This window comes from Hibiscus syriacus, unplaced genomic scaffold, assembly GCF_006381635.1.
Source record: "Hibiscus syriacus cultivar Baekdansim isolate YM2019G1 unplaced genomic scaffold, ASM638163v2 tig00003721_pilon, whole genome shotgun sequence".
NCBI classification, from domain to species: domain Eukaryota; kingdom Viridiplantae; phylum Streptophyta; class Magnoliopsida; order Malvales; family Malvaceae; genus Hibiscus; species Hibiscus syriacus.
Genome location: NW_024061981.1, coordinates 1,730,136 through 1,744,695, shown reverse-complemented (window position 1 = coordinate 1,744,695; position 14,560 = coordinate 1,730,136). Strand labels below are relative to the sequence as shown.

The following is a 14,560-nucleotide window of genomic DNA, read 5'->3' as shown; positions in this document are numbered from 1 at the left end:
TTAATATTATTTAGTAATTATCTAAATTAAATTATTTGTAAATTAAATTTAAATACGACAAAAACATTTAATTAATAAATACTAGTACCAATTTTGTGCGTTGTGGGAATGCTAATTCTTTCCCATACGTAACCGACTCTCGAACTCATTTTTCTGGTAAGCAGACCCGAGTTGTATTATTTTAATATTATTCTTAGGAATTTTTATTAAAATAATATGATATTTTGGTGATCAATCTCACCGAATTAAAAGATTGGTGGCGACTCTATAATTTTGGTGTTTAATCTGATTCATGAAGGATAAACACTTACTTTTTCGAGACTAAGTACACCTTCTGGGGTGTACTATTTGCACTCTCCATCGCCAGGCAGAGAAACGTCTCAACAATTGTTAGTAAGGATTTAAACTACGATTGCGCTAATGGTTTTTGTTGTATTTATCTGTTATGATCGAACTTGTAATAAAGGACAATACATAAATTGAGAAAATTTGATGAGGAAGAAAAGCTTAGATCTCAAAGAAATGAGTAAGTTCAGGTTTCTTTTCATGCCTCCGGGGCTTACACACTCGTCTTATTTATAGTCTATTCCCTAAGATAGGACAAAATCTGTTAGGGATGTTGGGATTCTTCTTTCCTTCCTCCTCCTCCTCCGTGGCTCCACCTGTCCTGCATCCTCAGTAGCAACTGTGACATTACCCCTGCATGGAGAAGAAACCTTATCCTCAAGGTTTGAGGTACCCGAGCAATCAAAATGTTCTCACGCATCAACGACATAGGTGTGATCTGCTGTAGTGGACGTCCAATGCAAGGATTGAGTTGAGAAATATGGAAGATTAGATGAATCCTTGTCGAGCTTGGTAAGTCAAGCTTATAAGCAACCGACCCAATGCGTTGTAGAACCTGGTAAGGACCAAAGAAGCAAGGCCCGAGTTTCGGATGATGCTGCAGTCGCAAAGATAATTATCGTAATGCTGTAATTTCATAAACGCCCAACTGCCAACATCCAATTCAAGATCATGGTAGTGCCTGTCGGCCTGATTCTTCATTCGAGTTTGAGCCTTTGTCAAATTGTGTTTCAGTAGTTGGAAAAGGTCGTCTCTTTCCAAGAGTTCCTGAGCGAGCTTCCCGTTGGGAGAACTACCTTCCAAATATGTAAGAATGGTAGGGGGACCATACAACGCCTAAAAAGGTGTCGTGCATGCGGATGTTTGAAACTTCGTATTATACCAATATTCCACCCAAGCTAAAAATTTCTCCCATTTACTAGGATCATCCCTCGTTATGCAGCGTAAATACATTTCTAGGCAACGATTTAACACTGTCGTTTGACCATTAGATTTGGGGTGATATGCAGAACTAAAACATAACTCTGTTCCTTGTAATTTGGCCAATTCTGTCCTGAATTCACTCATAAAAATGCGATCCTTGTCGCTCATAATGGTACGTGGAATACTGTGTAATTTGACCACTCCTCGCATAAAGACGCGAGCAATATAGGCACTATCAAAATGGCGAGGCAAAGCAAAAAAAATGATCATATTTTGTAAGGCGATACAAGACTACCAAGATAACTTCTTTACCATTCGACATAGGCAAGCCCATAATGAAATCCATATATATATCTTCAAATACTTGGGTAGGAATAGGAAGAGGCTGAGGCAAACCTACCGGTAATAAACTGTCACTCTTTCTTGGCAATTGAGGAAAAATCGTGAACATCCTGACACATTCCTTTCCAATAAAACCCAATAGCAAGGTGATGAAAGGTTCTTGTAATCCCAGCACCTAAAACTGAACTATGAAATTCGCACAAAAGCAAACTGTCTCGTTAGGAAATAGAACAAGACCTTGAAATAAAATTAAGTCATCCCTGTCATCATATCCAACTAAATCAATGAAACCCTGTTCTAATCTTGATCAAACCAATTGTATTTCCCCATCGGTGAGTGTTGTTGCACGAATTGCTTCAATAATACCCAAAACAAGCCGAGATAGTGCCATGAAATTGGCCAATGTTTCACGAGACAAGGCATCTGCGACAGTATTGTGTTTTCCTGGACGATAGTGGATGTCAAAATCATAACCCACTAATTTGGAGAGCCATCTTTGCTGTTTTGGTGTCTGCTGGTTTAATTCGCGTAGTGCACATTGGTCCGTAAGGATACTGAATTTACGGCCCACCAAATATTGGTGCCATTTTCCCACAGCTTGTGTTATCGCGTACATTCCACGAGAGTCTGCAACTGAGGTAATTTTTCTAACTAAAATAGGCCAGTGGCGTACCCTCTTGAGTGAGAATAGCCCCGATGCTGAAGTCAGATGCTTCCATTTCGACCTGAAATTCCTAATCAAACAGAGCTAGACCTAGCACCAGTGCAGAGCAAAGGCACATTTTAAGGAACTCCAGTGTTATTTGAGCCACATGAATCCACTCGAAAGGTTGATCCTTGTCCAACAAATCCAAGATCGAAGTCGCGATGGATGTGCAACTTTTTATAAAGCGTTGGTATTACATTGCGAGATCGAGAAAGCTACGAACCTCCCAGATTGTTGTGGGGGTGGGCCAATCATGAATCGCCTCGATTTTGTCCAAGTCAATAGCCAATCCCCTCTTGAAACAATATGCCCCAAATACTCGACTATATGTTGCCCGAATGTGCATTTGCTTCATTTGGTAACAAATCTAGTCTCTTGCAATCGTGAAATGACTTAACGAACATGCTGTTGCGGAATACGTCTATCGGTTAGAGTAAAATCGCAATTAATAATTTGAGAAAATAAAAAATAAAGATAAAGAAGACACAAAATTTACGTGGAAAACCCCTAAATAATATAGGGTAAAAACCACAGGCAACGATAAAAGAATTTCACTATGAGAAAATAGAAATTAAAACTTCTCTCGATCTAACAAGGAGAAAATAATGATAATTCTCTCTTGATAAAAAGGAGAAAACAACTCTAAATAAAACTCTTTAAATTCTCTAGTATTGGGAGAAAGCTAGAATGATTTGGAATGATTTTGAAGCTAAATGAGCTAGGGTATTTATAGTTGAAGCTTAAGGACTAATTTGTAAATACCCTAAATTACAATGACTAAAATTGAGATTTAATCATTTTCCAAATTCAACAATTGTGTACTGCCTTTTTGACAATTGTATTCGGTGGATTAATTTTTTTTTTCTTTCAACATTTGCATGCTACTTTCGGTGCATGTCAAATATTCAACAATCTCCCACTTGAAAATTTGATTGTTCTAATCAAATCTTCACACCATTCTTTCTACTTTGTGCCATCATATTGCTTACGTCTCTGACAGGCCATAAGAGGATCGACACCAAGTAAATTTATCAACATTAATCTCCTTCGTCATGAAATATGCTATGTTGTCTTTGGTATGGATCTTCTGCATATCTATCATCCCTTCTTCCACATTTTCACAAATGAAATGGTACTGAACTCGTATGTTCTTTGTCCTTGAATGAAATGCTGGACTCCTTGCTAGATGCAAGGCACTTTGACTGTCACAAAACAGAGAGACATACTCTTGATTGTGCCCAAGCTCCTCCAATAGTATCTTTAACAAAATTGATTCTTTACTGGCTTGTGTAGCTGCTACATATTCTGCCTCTGTTGTGGATGTAGCCACAACTGAATGTAATTTTGAAACCCATCTTACAGTTGCACCAACAACTTTGAACACATATCCTGTAGTAGATTTGTTTTTATCCAAATCCCCTGCATAGTCAGAATCAATATACCCATTGATAAGTAAATTTGATCCTCCATAACATAATGCAATATTTGAGGTCCCTTTGATGTATCTCAGGACCCTCTTTACTGTATTCCAATGCTCTTTATCTGGATTAGCCATGTACCGACTAACCACTCACACTGCTTGTGAAATGTCTGGTCTTGTGCATATCATAGCGAACATTAAACTTCTCACTGCCGATGCATACAACACTCGAGACATCTATATCCTCTCTTCTTCACTGCTAGGACTCATACTGGAGGATAATTTGAAGTTAATAGGAAGAGGTATAAAAATTGGCTTACAATCTTGCATGTTGAATCGTGACAATATCTTCTTCAAGTAATTCTTTTGTGAAAACCAAATCTTCCTATTACTTCTGTCTCGGTGAATTTACATCCCTAGAATCTTGTTTGTTGATCCCAAGTCCTTCATTTCAAATTCTCTAGCCAGTTGTGCCTTCAATTCTTCAATATGATCTTTGTTGGGTCCTGGAACCAACATGTCATCCACATACAACAACAATATAACAAAATCATTATCACTAGACCTCTTGAAATAAACACAAGGGTCTGCATTAAGTCTGTTGTATCCAAGGCACATAATGAAGGAATCAAATCTCTTGTACCAACACCTCGACACCTTCTTTAGACCGTACAGATATTTGTTCAACCTGCAAACCAAGTTCTTCTTTTATTTTTCTTCAAAACCTTCAGGCTGGAGCATGTAAATCTCTTATTCAAGATTTCCATGAAGAAAATGTGTTTTAACATCTAGCTGCTCTAGATGTAAGTTCAATGTAGCACACATTGCCAAAACTACTCGAACTTTTGTTAGTTAAACCACAGGAGAAAAATTTCATTGAAATCAATACCTTCCTTTTGAGCATATCCTTTGACCACCAGTCTTGCACGATACCTCTCAACTTGATCGTCACCATTTCGTTTGATTTTGAAGACCCATTTGTTACCAATTGGCTTCCTTCCTTGTGGTAGTGGTACAAGGTCCCATGTATTATTTTTATGAAGGGCTTCGATTTCTTCTTGCATTGCCATCATCCACAGTGAAGCATCTGAGCTGTTTATTGCCTCCTGGTATGTTGATGGCTCACCGTCCTCTGTTAAAAGGCGGTACATAATATTACCTTCTATAACATAATCTGAGTGCCAATTGGGACGTCTTCTCACATGATCTGATTGACGAGTTATTGGAGCTTCAGAACTCTCTGGTTCTTGTTCATCACGTGTTGGTTCTGCTTCAGAAGAATCTCCTTGTTCAAACTCCTTTTCCACATGTATCTGTGTAGTCTCTGACTTTTCAGTGCTACTATCTTTTTCTTTTCTTTGTAGCTTATCTTATACAAAGATAACATCCCTGCTAATGATCACTTTGCGGGCAGTGAGATCCCACAAGCGATACCCCTTTACACCATCAGCATACCCCAAGAATTTTCATTTCCTATATTTTGGATCTAACTTTGAAATTTCTTGGGAGTTGTACATCACGTACACAATACTTCCAAATACATAGAGGTTTGAATAATCAGATGGTTTACCATTCCATATCTTCATTGGTGTCATCAGCTCTATTGCAGTGTATAGAGCTCAATTCACCAAATAACATGTGGTATTGACTGCTTCTGCCCAGAATAATTTTTCTAGGACTGCATCCCTCAACATTGCTCTTTTTCTTTCTAACAAGGTTTTGTTCATCCGCTCTGCCACTCCATTTTATTGAGGAGTTTTTCCAATATGAACTGTATTTTGATGCCTTCTTTCCTACAAAAGTCATCAAATTCTTCGCTTGTGTATTCTCCTCTATTATCTGTTCTGAAACACTTGATCTTATTTCCATAATCAAGTTCCACCCGTGCTTTCAAGTTTTTGAAAGTTAAAAACACATCTGACTTCTTCTTAATAGGGTACACCCAACATCTCATTGAGTAGTCATCAATAAATGAGACAAATATTTTGCTCCACCTAGGGATGTAACTGGTGCTTGCCATACGTCAAAGTGAACCAATTCTAGAACACTTTTGCCTCTAGAACTTGATGTGTTGAATTTTAATCGGTGCTCCTTACTTGTTATGCAATGCCACACAAAGTAAGTGATACCTTTGTTAAGCCTGGAAGTAGTTTTTTCTCCACAAGGACTTTATTCCTTGTTTTGACATGTGTCCAAGTTTCTGATGCCATAGCATTGCAAAATCTAAACTATATGAGGCAATAGAGGCTTCTGCTTCTAGCAAAGTCTCTCCTTTCAGTATGTACAAGTTTGCTGCTATATTTTCGCCTTTCATCACCACAAGAGCTCCACGAAACACCTTCATGATTCATTTCCCGTGTTTCAATCTTGCTTCCATTATTATCCAACAATTCGTAGGATAATAAATTTTTCTTCAAGCCTTTCACGTGCCGCACATCTCGAACAACTTTAATTGTTCCATCATACATCTTCATTTTGATGGTTCCCACACCAACGATCTCTAAGGCATGATCATTGCAACTATACACAGATCCTCCTGAGGCAGGTTCATAATGATGGAACCATTCTATTATTGAGGTCATGTGATATGTTACTCCCGAATCAATGAGCCATATATCTGTAAATCTTTTTCTGCCTTCCACGGTGGTTGAAGCTTTACAACATAGAGAATCTCCATCATCTGAAGTGTTTGCGGTATTGCCTTGTCGATTGGAGTTTTTATTTAGACTCCAACAATCTTTCTTCAAGTGACCCTTCTTTCCAGAGTTGTAGCACTTTAAATTCTTTTTTCTTCTTGACTTCGATCTACTATGTTTGTGACTGCTACTTTGGCCACGTTCTGTTGATCTCCCTCTCATCGTTGTCAACGGTTCTTGTTGCAGATTTACTTGTCTGTCTTCCTTGTTCTTTCGCCGATTTTCTTCTTGTAGAATAGCAGCTACAACGTCATCGAAGACTAGACTGATGACATTATTGTTTGTCAAGTTGATGATGAGTTGATCATACGAATCAGGTAGACTTTGAAGTAGAAGTTCAGCCCATTCTTGTTCTCCTATTGTACATCTAAAGGATGTAAGCTGAAAAAAAAGTGTTCAGTGTGTTTAAGTACTCCGTCACTGAAGTAGATTATGGCAAACGGAGAGTGTACAATTTGCTCTTAAGGAAAAAAAAAATTGTGCAACGATGCGGCCTCGTACAATTTTGTGAGATGATCTCCTATCTCCTTAGCTGTCTTCTTCTCCTAGATGCTTGACAATACTTTATCTGCTAATGCTAAATGAAAGTTTGTCATATCATTCACGTCAATTTCGATCCATTTGTTGTCATCTTTGAAATCTACCGGCCTTTCACTGATAGCTGCTAGACAACCGTCTTTCCTCAGGATGGCCTTCATCTTCAATTTTCACAATGAGAAATTTCTCCCATTGAATTTTTCAATATCAAATTTCATTGCCATAGCTTCTATTACGGATAGCTCCCACTATTTCACTATAGTGAATAGTTCTCTGGAACCTTCAAAGAATGGGTAATACCTTTTTACTTTCTTATGTTGGAGGATCCACCTTTTGGTGGCAACCACAAAGAAAATACGTAGATATTACACACTCAAATCTGGCTCTAATACCAATTGTTGCGGAATACGGCTATCAGATAGAGCAAAATCGCAACTGATAATTTGAGAAAATAAAAAATGAAGATAAAGAATAAATAAAATTTACGTGAAAAACCCCTAAATAATATAGGATAAAAACCACGGGCAATGGTAGAAGAATTTCACTATGAGAAAATAGGAATTACAACTTCTCTCGATCTAACAAGGAGAAAATAATGATAATTATCTCTTGATAAAAAGGAGAACAACTCTTAAGAAAACTCTCTAAATTCTCTAGTATTGGGAGAAAGCTAGAATGATTTGGGATGATTTTGAAGCTAAATGAACTAGGGTATTTATAGTTGAAGCTTAAGGACTAATTTGTAAATACCCTAAATTACAATGACTAAAATTGAGATTTAACCATTGCCCAAATTCAACAATTGTGTACTACCTTTTTGAAAATTGTATTCGGTGGATTAATTTTTTCTTTCTTTCAACATTTGCATGCTACATTCGGTGCATGCCAAATATTCAACGCATGCTCCAAAGGTCTTGCCAATAATTATTTTAAATGAGTATATCATATAAAAATATCAGGACAAATTTGCGTAGAAAGGGGTAAAAATATCATTCATCATAGCCTGAAAAGTAAACGGAGGATTGGTCAATCCAAAGGGCATGACGAGAAATTCGTAGTGGCCCTCGTGTGTGCAAAATGCAATTTTGTGAACATCGGTAGCCTGAACTCGAATTTGGTGGTAGCCAGCAAGCAAATCAAGCTTTGAGAAAAACTGAGTTTCCCAAGTCGTCAAACAATTCATCTGTCGTTGGAATAGGTAATTTGTCCTCGACTGTAATGATGTTCACTGTTCTATAGTCCACACAAAATCGCCAAGTACAATCCTTTTTCTTGACGAGGAAGATCGGGGAAGAAAATGTACTAGTGCTCTGGCGAAATAAGTTATGATCCAACATCCGTTGAACTTGGCGTTCGAGCTTCGCTTTTTGAAAATAGAGATAACGATAAGGGTGAACGTTGAATGGCTTCGTATTGGGTTGGATATGTATGGCACGGTCATTTTATTGAACAGGTGGAATGACCTAAGGGGGGAACGAACATTGACCCAAACTCATCCAATAGAGTTGCCATGTCAGACGACTCAACCGAGGGTTCGACCATGGGTGTTTGTTGGAGATGCAACAAATAACATGTGGTCATGGCTTTTGTTTTAGCTATCTGACGATGAGATTGAAATTTAACCTGTTGAGGCCCAGAACTCAACCACCCAACGAATGTCAATGGTACCCTATCGAAATTGAAACTACAATTTGGATAAATCCATTCTGATTGGGCCCAAGGTAGCCAGCCAGGCAACCCCAAGAACCAATTTAGAACTTTCCAACGGAAGCACATAGAAATCTGTCACAATTTCAGTTCCTTGATACACCCCTCATTCTGTAATTTTTGTCTATTATACACCATGAACCCTAAATTTAGAGTCTGTGTAATTAGAAACCCCAAATGCTTGGCCACATGAGATTGGATAAAATTATGTATATTGTCTCTGTCGATTAAAATTCGAACCTGATGACCAGAAATGTCCCCCGCAACCCGTATGGTATTAAAGAAAACCAAGGATTGATCATACCCAGATTCGTTGATGTCATCTCCGTTCGAGGAAACCATAATCGATAGTGATTGTGGTAGTGCTAGAACATCAATTGTGCCTTCATAATCCAAAAGAAATAGTTGAGGGTCTTTGCATTTAAGCCCAAGCATATACTTGGCATTATAGTAATAACACAACCCTTTTTTCATGGCATGCTTGAGCCTCAACCGATGAAATAGGATGAGAGGTTAAAATAGAGAAAATTGTCGGATTAGGTTGATCCAATGGAGGGGTAGCCCATTTAAAACTTAGGCCTAGTAATAACCAGATTGAGAGTGGGTAATAATGGTGGAAGGTTGTTGGAGGAGGCCCAACCCAATTTCTATTGATCGTGTAAACGAGGTTCTTAAAAACAAGCTAGTGCCTGAACCTCAATCATAGATGAAAGACGATGACTGAACACCTCATTCTTGATATTTTCTAGCAATCCTGAAATAAAGCAGTCAGTTGAAAACTCATCGGATAAATTATGAGTACGCAAGGCCAAATCCTCGAATAGAGATTAATAATCATCCACTATCGTTGTTTGAGTTAGTTTGGATAATTGTTCCGCGGTGATTTAATTTCCAGGACAGTGAATTGATTTCGAATCGAGTCAACCAAGTGGTTCCTCCCGGCCAGCTGCCACTGACATTGCATCCACCGGAACCATTTCTTCGCTGTGCCATCCATTCGGAAAGAAGCAATGGTGATGCGGTGATGGTCTTTCGTGCCATAGAACTCAAAGAAATCATGGGCTGATACTAACAATTCTTCTTGATCTTTCCCAATAAACAAAGGAAGTTCCAGTTGAAGTGGCTTTGGAGCAAAGGGAAAAACATCATTCGAATTGGTGCAGACCTTTTCCTTACCGGATGTAGTCGCCAAAATTCCAAACTGTGTCAAGATAACGTTTAATTGATTGGCCATGTCCTAGAGGGTGAGTTGGGTATTTGTGCTTCATTGTTCCTGGTTCATGACATAGGTCTGTAATGAGGCAAGAACCTCTTCATCGTGAGTTGTTATATCATGTGTAGGAACATGTTTTTGTCCGGGTCTATAAAAAATTATTTTAAAAAATATTTATTTATTATTATTATTACCAATTTTTGCAGATTACAAACTGAGGCCCAACAACACCAACTACCTATCAAATCCCATCCAACTATTAACCCACTCGGGTGACCCAGACACAAACCCAACTACAACACGTTAATATGATAGATTATCTGAGAATAGTAATTCACCTGCCCTGGCCAGGCAAGGTGAAGGACAAGCACCTTCTGGAGTGCATGTAAAAGAACAAGACGTCTTTTTTAGGACGTTGGACACTATATTGACGTGTTTCCAATCTCCTTCCTCCTTAACTCAGAGGATGAATGTAGCTAAGGAATTAAAAGGATTAGGAGCTCCTGAGTTCAATGGAGAAGTTGAAGAAGGTCCTGTTACTGTGGACCTTTGGCTCAATGATGTAAGGATTTTGTTAGAGGGACTCCACTGTTCTGATGTGGAGAAGTAAGAGGGAGTAGTCTCCTTGATTCGTGGGTAAGCGAGAATCTGGTGGATGAAAGTTAATATGAGGATGACCAGTGATCAAGTGACATGGTCTCATTTTGTGGCCGAGTTGATTCCAATAGAGAATGATGCATGCGAATGGTTTATGGAGGGCTTGTGCCCGAGGTTGAAGGAAATGTTAATCGTGCTAAACTTGTCCTTGTTTCAAGAGATGGTAAACCATGCAAAAGCACTAGAGAGAGCTCATAATGAACGGTTTGGGGAGAAAAGAGCCCAACCGTAAAAAAGAACCGGAACTTCATCAAGTCATACACCACCTAAGAGAGGTAGAGATTCTGGTTTTCAGTCTCAGGCATGTTCAGAGGTGGTGGCATCCTCCGCTAGAGGATCAAATCAAATGAGAGCTAGACAGACTAAATCAATAGGGTCTGGTGATGGAAGAGCACAACAGAGACACTATCAGACTTATGGAAGATATCATGGTGGGACATGTAGAGTTGAATCTGGAGCCTGTTTCCAATATAGGGAAACATAACATTTTATGAGAGATTGTCCGTTGAGGACAGTAGAGCCTGTACAGTCGAAGTGATTTACTTCGGTGTCTCAAAGAGGAAGAGGTAGAGGAAGAAGTTAACCAGAATCCTCTACTCAACAGGAAATAAGCTCTACTGCTCGAGTGTATAATCTCAAGACCACGAAATCCAAAAATAATCGCAGGTACTTTTATATTATATTATAAAGATGTTATGGTGTTTATTAAGATGGGATTTAAATACTCATATATTAGTAGTAATTGATGAGAGAATTTGGAATACAATTAAAAGCTAATTGTAATGAAGTGATGGTGACAACTCTAATAGGGCATAGTGCTTGGGTAAATAAGATATGTTGAGGGTGTTCCATTCGGATTTAGGGAATGGATGGGTTAAATCACTATCATGTAAATGTTGATTGTGGAGTGAAATGGTAAAGCTAATTATGTCTGATGGATTGGAAATTATAGTGTTAGGGGAATCTCCATCGTTCTAAGGTAGAGTAGTTCATTTGCTATACTAACAAAATAGAGAATAGAGTACGGATGTTATCAGGAAAATATTGAAAGAACAAGTGATGGGGACATTGTTTTGGAAGAGTTTAAGAATGTATACATCAGTGCTCAATTTAAAAGACAAAGGTAGATGGAATGTTTGAATTTCAAATCAAGGAAATTGTATTATGTATAAGTAAGAATAAAGGTTTGATAAGTTGAGTAAATGAAGGATGAGTTATTTTGACTGGAAATAATATATATGAAGAGTTTGAAAAAAGTTTAGGCTCTAGATTGAAAGAACTGGATTGAATAATAAAGTAATGTAATAGTGAGAGTATTAGAGTTAAAGGATTTATATGTTGACGGAAGTTATAGATTGACAGAAAAGTTTAAGATAATAAAAAGGGGATATATGTATAATGATTCGAACAAGGATTAAGGAATGAGTAAAAGTTTGGGTTATGTGCAAAGTAGTTAGAGAATAATGAAATAAATCAATTAATGATAATATTAAGTATTAAGAATTGGAGTTATGGTATGGGTTATATAATAACTGACAGTATATGGATTTTTAAAGATTGGATGTATATGAAGGATTGAGAGAGGAAACAGTAAATTGAAGAGTTAATATGTGAATATGAATAGGAAATGTGTAGATAGTATCTTTATCTATTAGTGTGGTGAAAATTCGAGGACGAATTTTCTTAAAGGATGGGAGATTTGTAACATCCTCAATATCAAGTTAGTGACCAAATTGAGAGATTTTAAAATGCAGTGGCCAAATGAGATAAATTAAAAAGTTCAAGGATTTAATTGAACTATTTTCTGTAGGATGAGTTAGCAAATGAAGGAGAAGTTAAGGGGAAAATGGGTCTTTAAACAAGGAAAATAATTATAAAAAAATGGGTTGTGGATATTTTAATACCCACGTGGAGCATATGTTTGGGAAACCAAGTTTCCAGGCAACTCTTCTTCTATTCTCTTCTTCTCCAAACGTGAAGCACATAAGCTAAGGTGAGTTTGCTTTTCCATGGTTAATCCTTAAGATTGAAGAGAGGTTTTGGTTAATGAAGCCTTAGGATAAATGGTGGGGATGATAAGGGATCTAGAAACACAAAGCGTTGTAAGTTATGGAAGATTAAAGGAAAGAAATTAATAAGTGAAAATTTGAATAAGAAGGTTTAAATGAATTTAGGAGCTGAATTTGACTTGTCATAGATGTGAATAAGAAGTTATAAGTGTTAGAACAAAGTTTGGATTACATGGAAAATTTAGTGAGATTATTAGTTTTAATAATTTAGGGGATATATGGAAGATAATAAGGTGTTGGAATGATAGAAGTTAGTTAAAGTGTTTACAGTTGAGTTTGGTAGCATAACAAGAGCTTTATAAATGAAATTTGGTGAAGTGTTGATAATTTTTGGGTTAAAATAGGCTATTTTGGGCAAGGGTTATCGATAACCTAGGAATGGGTACCGATACCCTAAGACCAATTTTGATGAACATCTTCAAGAGGTACCGATACCATTAGGCATGTATCGATACCTGTAAATATTGAATTTAATTTGGGTACCGATACCCTAGTAGTGTATCGATACCCTTCTGAAGGGAAGTATCAGTACCGTACTTAGGGGTATCGATACCTCTTTAGGGGAAAATGTGAATTTTGATCCTTAAGTAGTTTAAGTTATTAGAATTGAATTATATGTTTAGGTTTCTGATAATGTCTTGGAAATTATATTTATGTAGATACTGAGCCTACATGAATTTCGGAACCATTTACAAGTAAGAGCAATCAATGGAAAGGCAAGGTGTTATAGGTGAGTACATAATATAGATCTAATCCAATGGAAATAAGACTTGTGATAAGTCTATTTCCTATATTAGTCTTCATGGTAAGGTAATTATGAACATGCATATGAGATATTTACTATGTACATATACATGCATGAGTATATATATGTTTATATGATCTGTTATATGCTATTTGATTGAAGTGTTTATATGCAAATTACCTTAAATAATACACTTGAGTATATACGTAAGTTATATGTTATTGATAGTACATATAAGATTATTTGCCTGTGTAATAAAATGAAAAAGTGAAGTAATTTTAATGATATTGAACCCTATGAGATATGATATGTAATATATGAAAGTGAACCATATGTATATATGAATATAGGAAATTATATGAAAAAGAATGCCCATGTTATATGAAACGAGAGCTAGAGGTATAGTTGGCATGCCAAGAGTCGAGGGTTACCTATGTCTTTCGAGACATATGGACATTTTACCTATGTCCCTCGAGACATATGGACAGGTTACCTATGTTCTTCGGAACATATGGGTAGGTCCTTCGGGACACAAATTTCATATGCCACTTAGTAGATTTTATACGAGCTGTGGTGCCAGTATATGTGTGCACAACCTCATAGTACTTGTATACCTTGAGTTCTCAATAATGTCCATGGGCTTATAAAGGACATAAAGAGTATGTATATGATTTTATTTTAATACAGTATTATTATTTACATTGTTTCATATATGATATGATAAATTATGATATGAAAGGTATAATTGCATTTGGATAGTAGATTTCTTGTTCATATTTATAGAAATTCTTTATTATATGTTTATGTCTCACTAAGTCTATGACTTAGCGTGTAAGTGATTTACACGTAGGTACTGGAAAATAAGAAGATCAGTTATAGGAGCAGTAGAGCAGCTTATCTCCGCGTGATGATCAGATCATAAGTACTTTACACAATATGTTTAGGGCTATGTAACAGATATGTTGGCATGCAAATAGAGTCGTAAAGTACACATGCTCTTACCAATTTTGTAATAGTTTAAACTTCAGTATGTATTTACAAGTTTTATGTTAATAAAAGCTTAAACTTTTCATAGTTTTTATAAATGTACATGTTTGAAAATTCAATGTGACACCTCGGATTTGTATCTGGGTCAGATACGGGTTGGGGGTGTTACATTTAATGGTATTAGAGCTAATGTTTAGTCGATTCTTGGCATA

General features: G+C 36.9%; 1 pseudogene; it reads left to right on the top strand.

Annotated features, from left to right (window-relative positions):
• The first annotated feature begins 10,557 nt into the window (after positions 1-10,557).
• LOC120182470 overlaps positions 10,558-14,560 on the top strand; it is a 46,419-nt pseudogene continuing 42,416 nt past the window's right edge.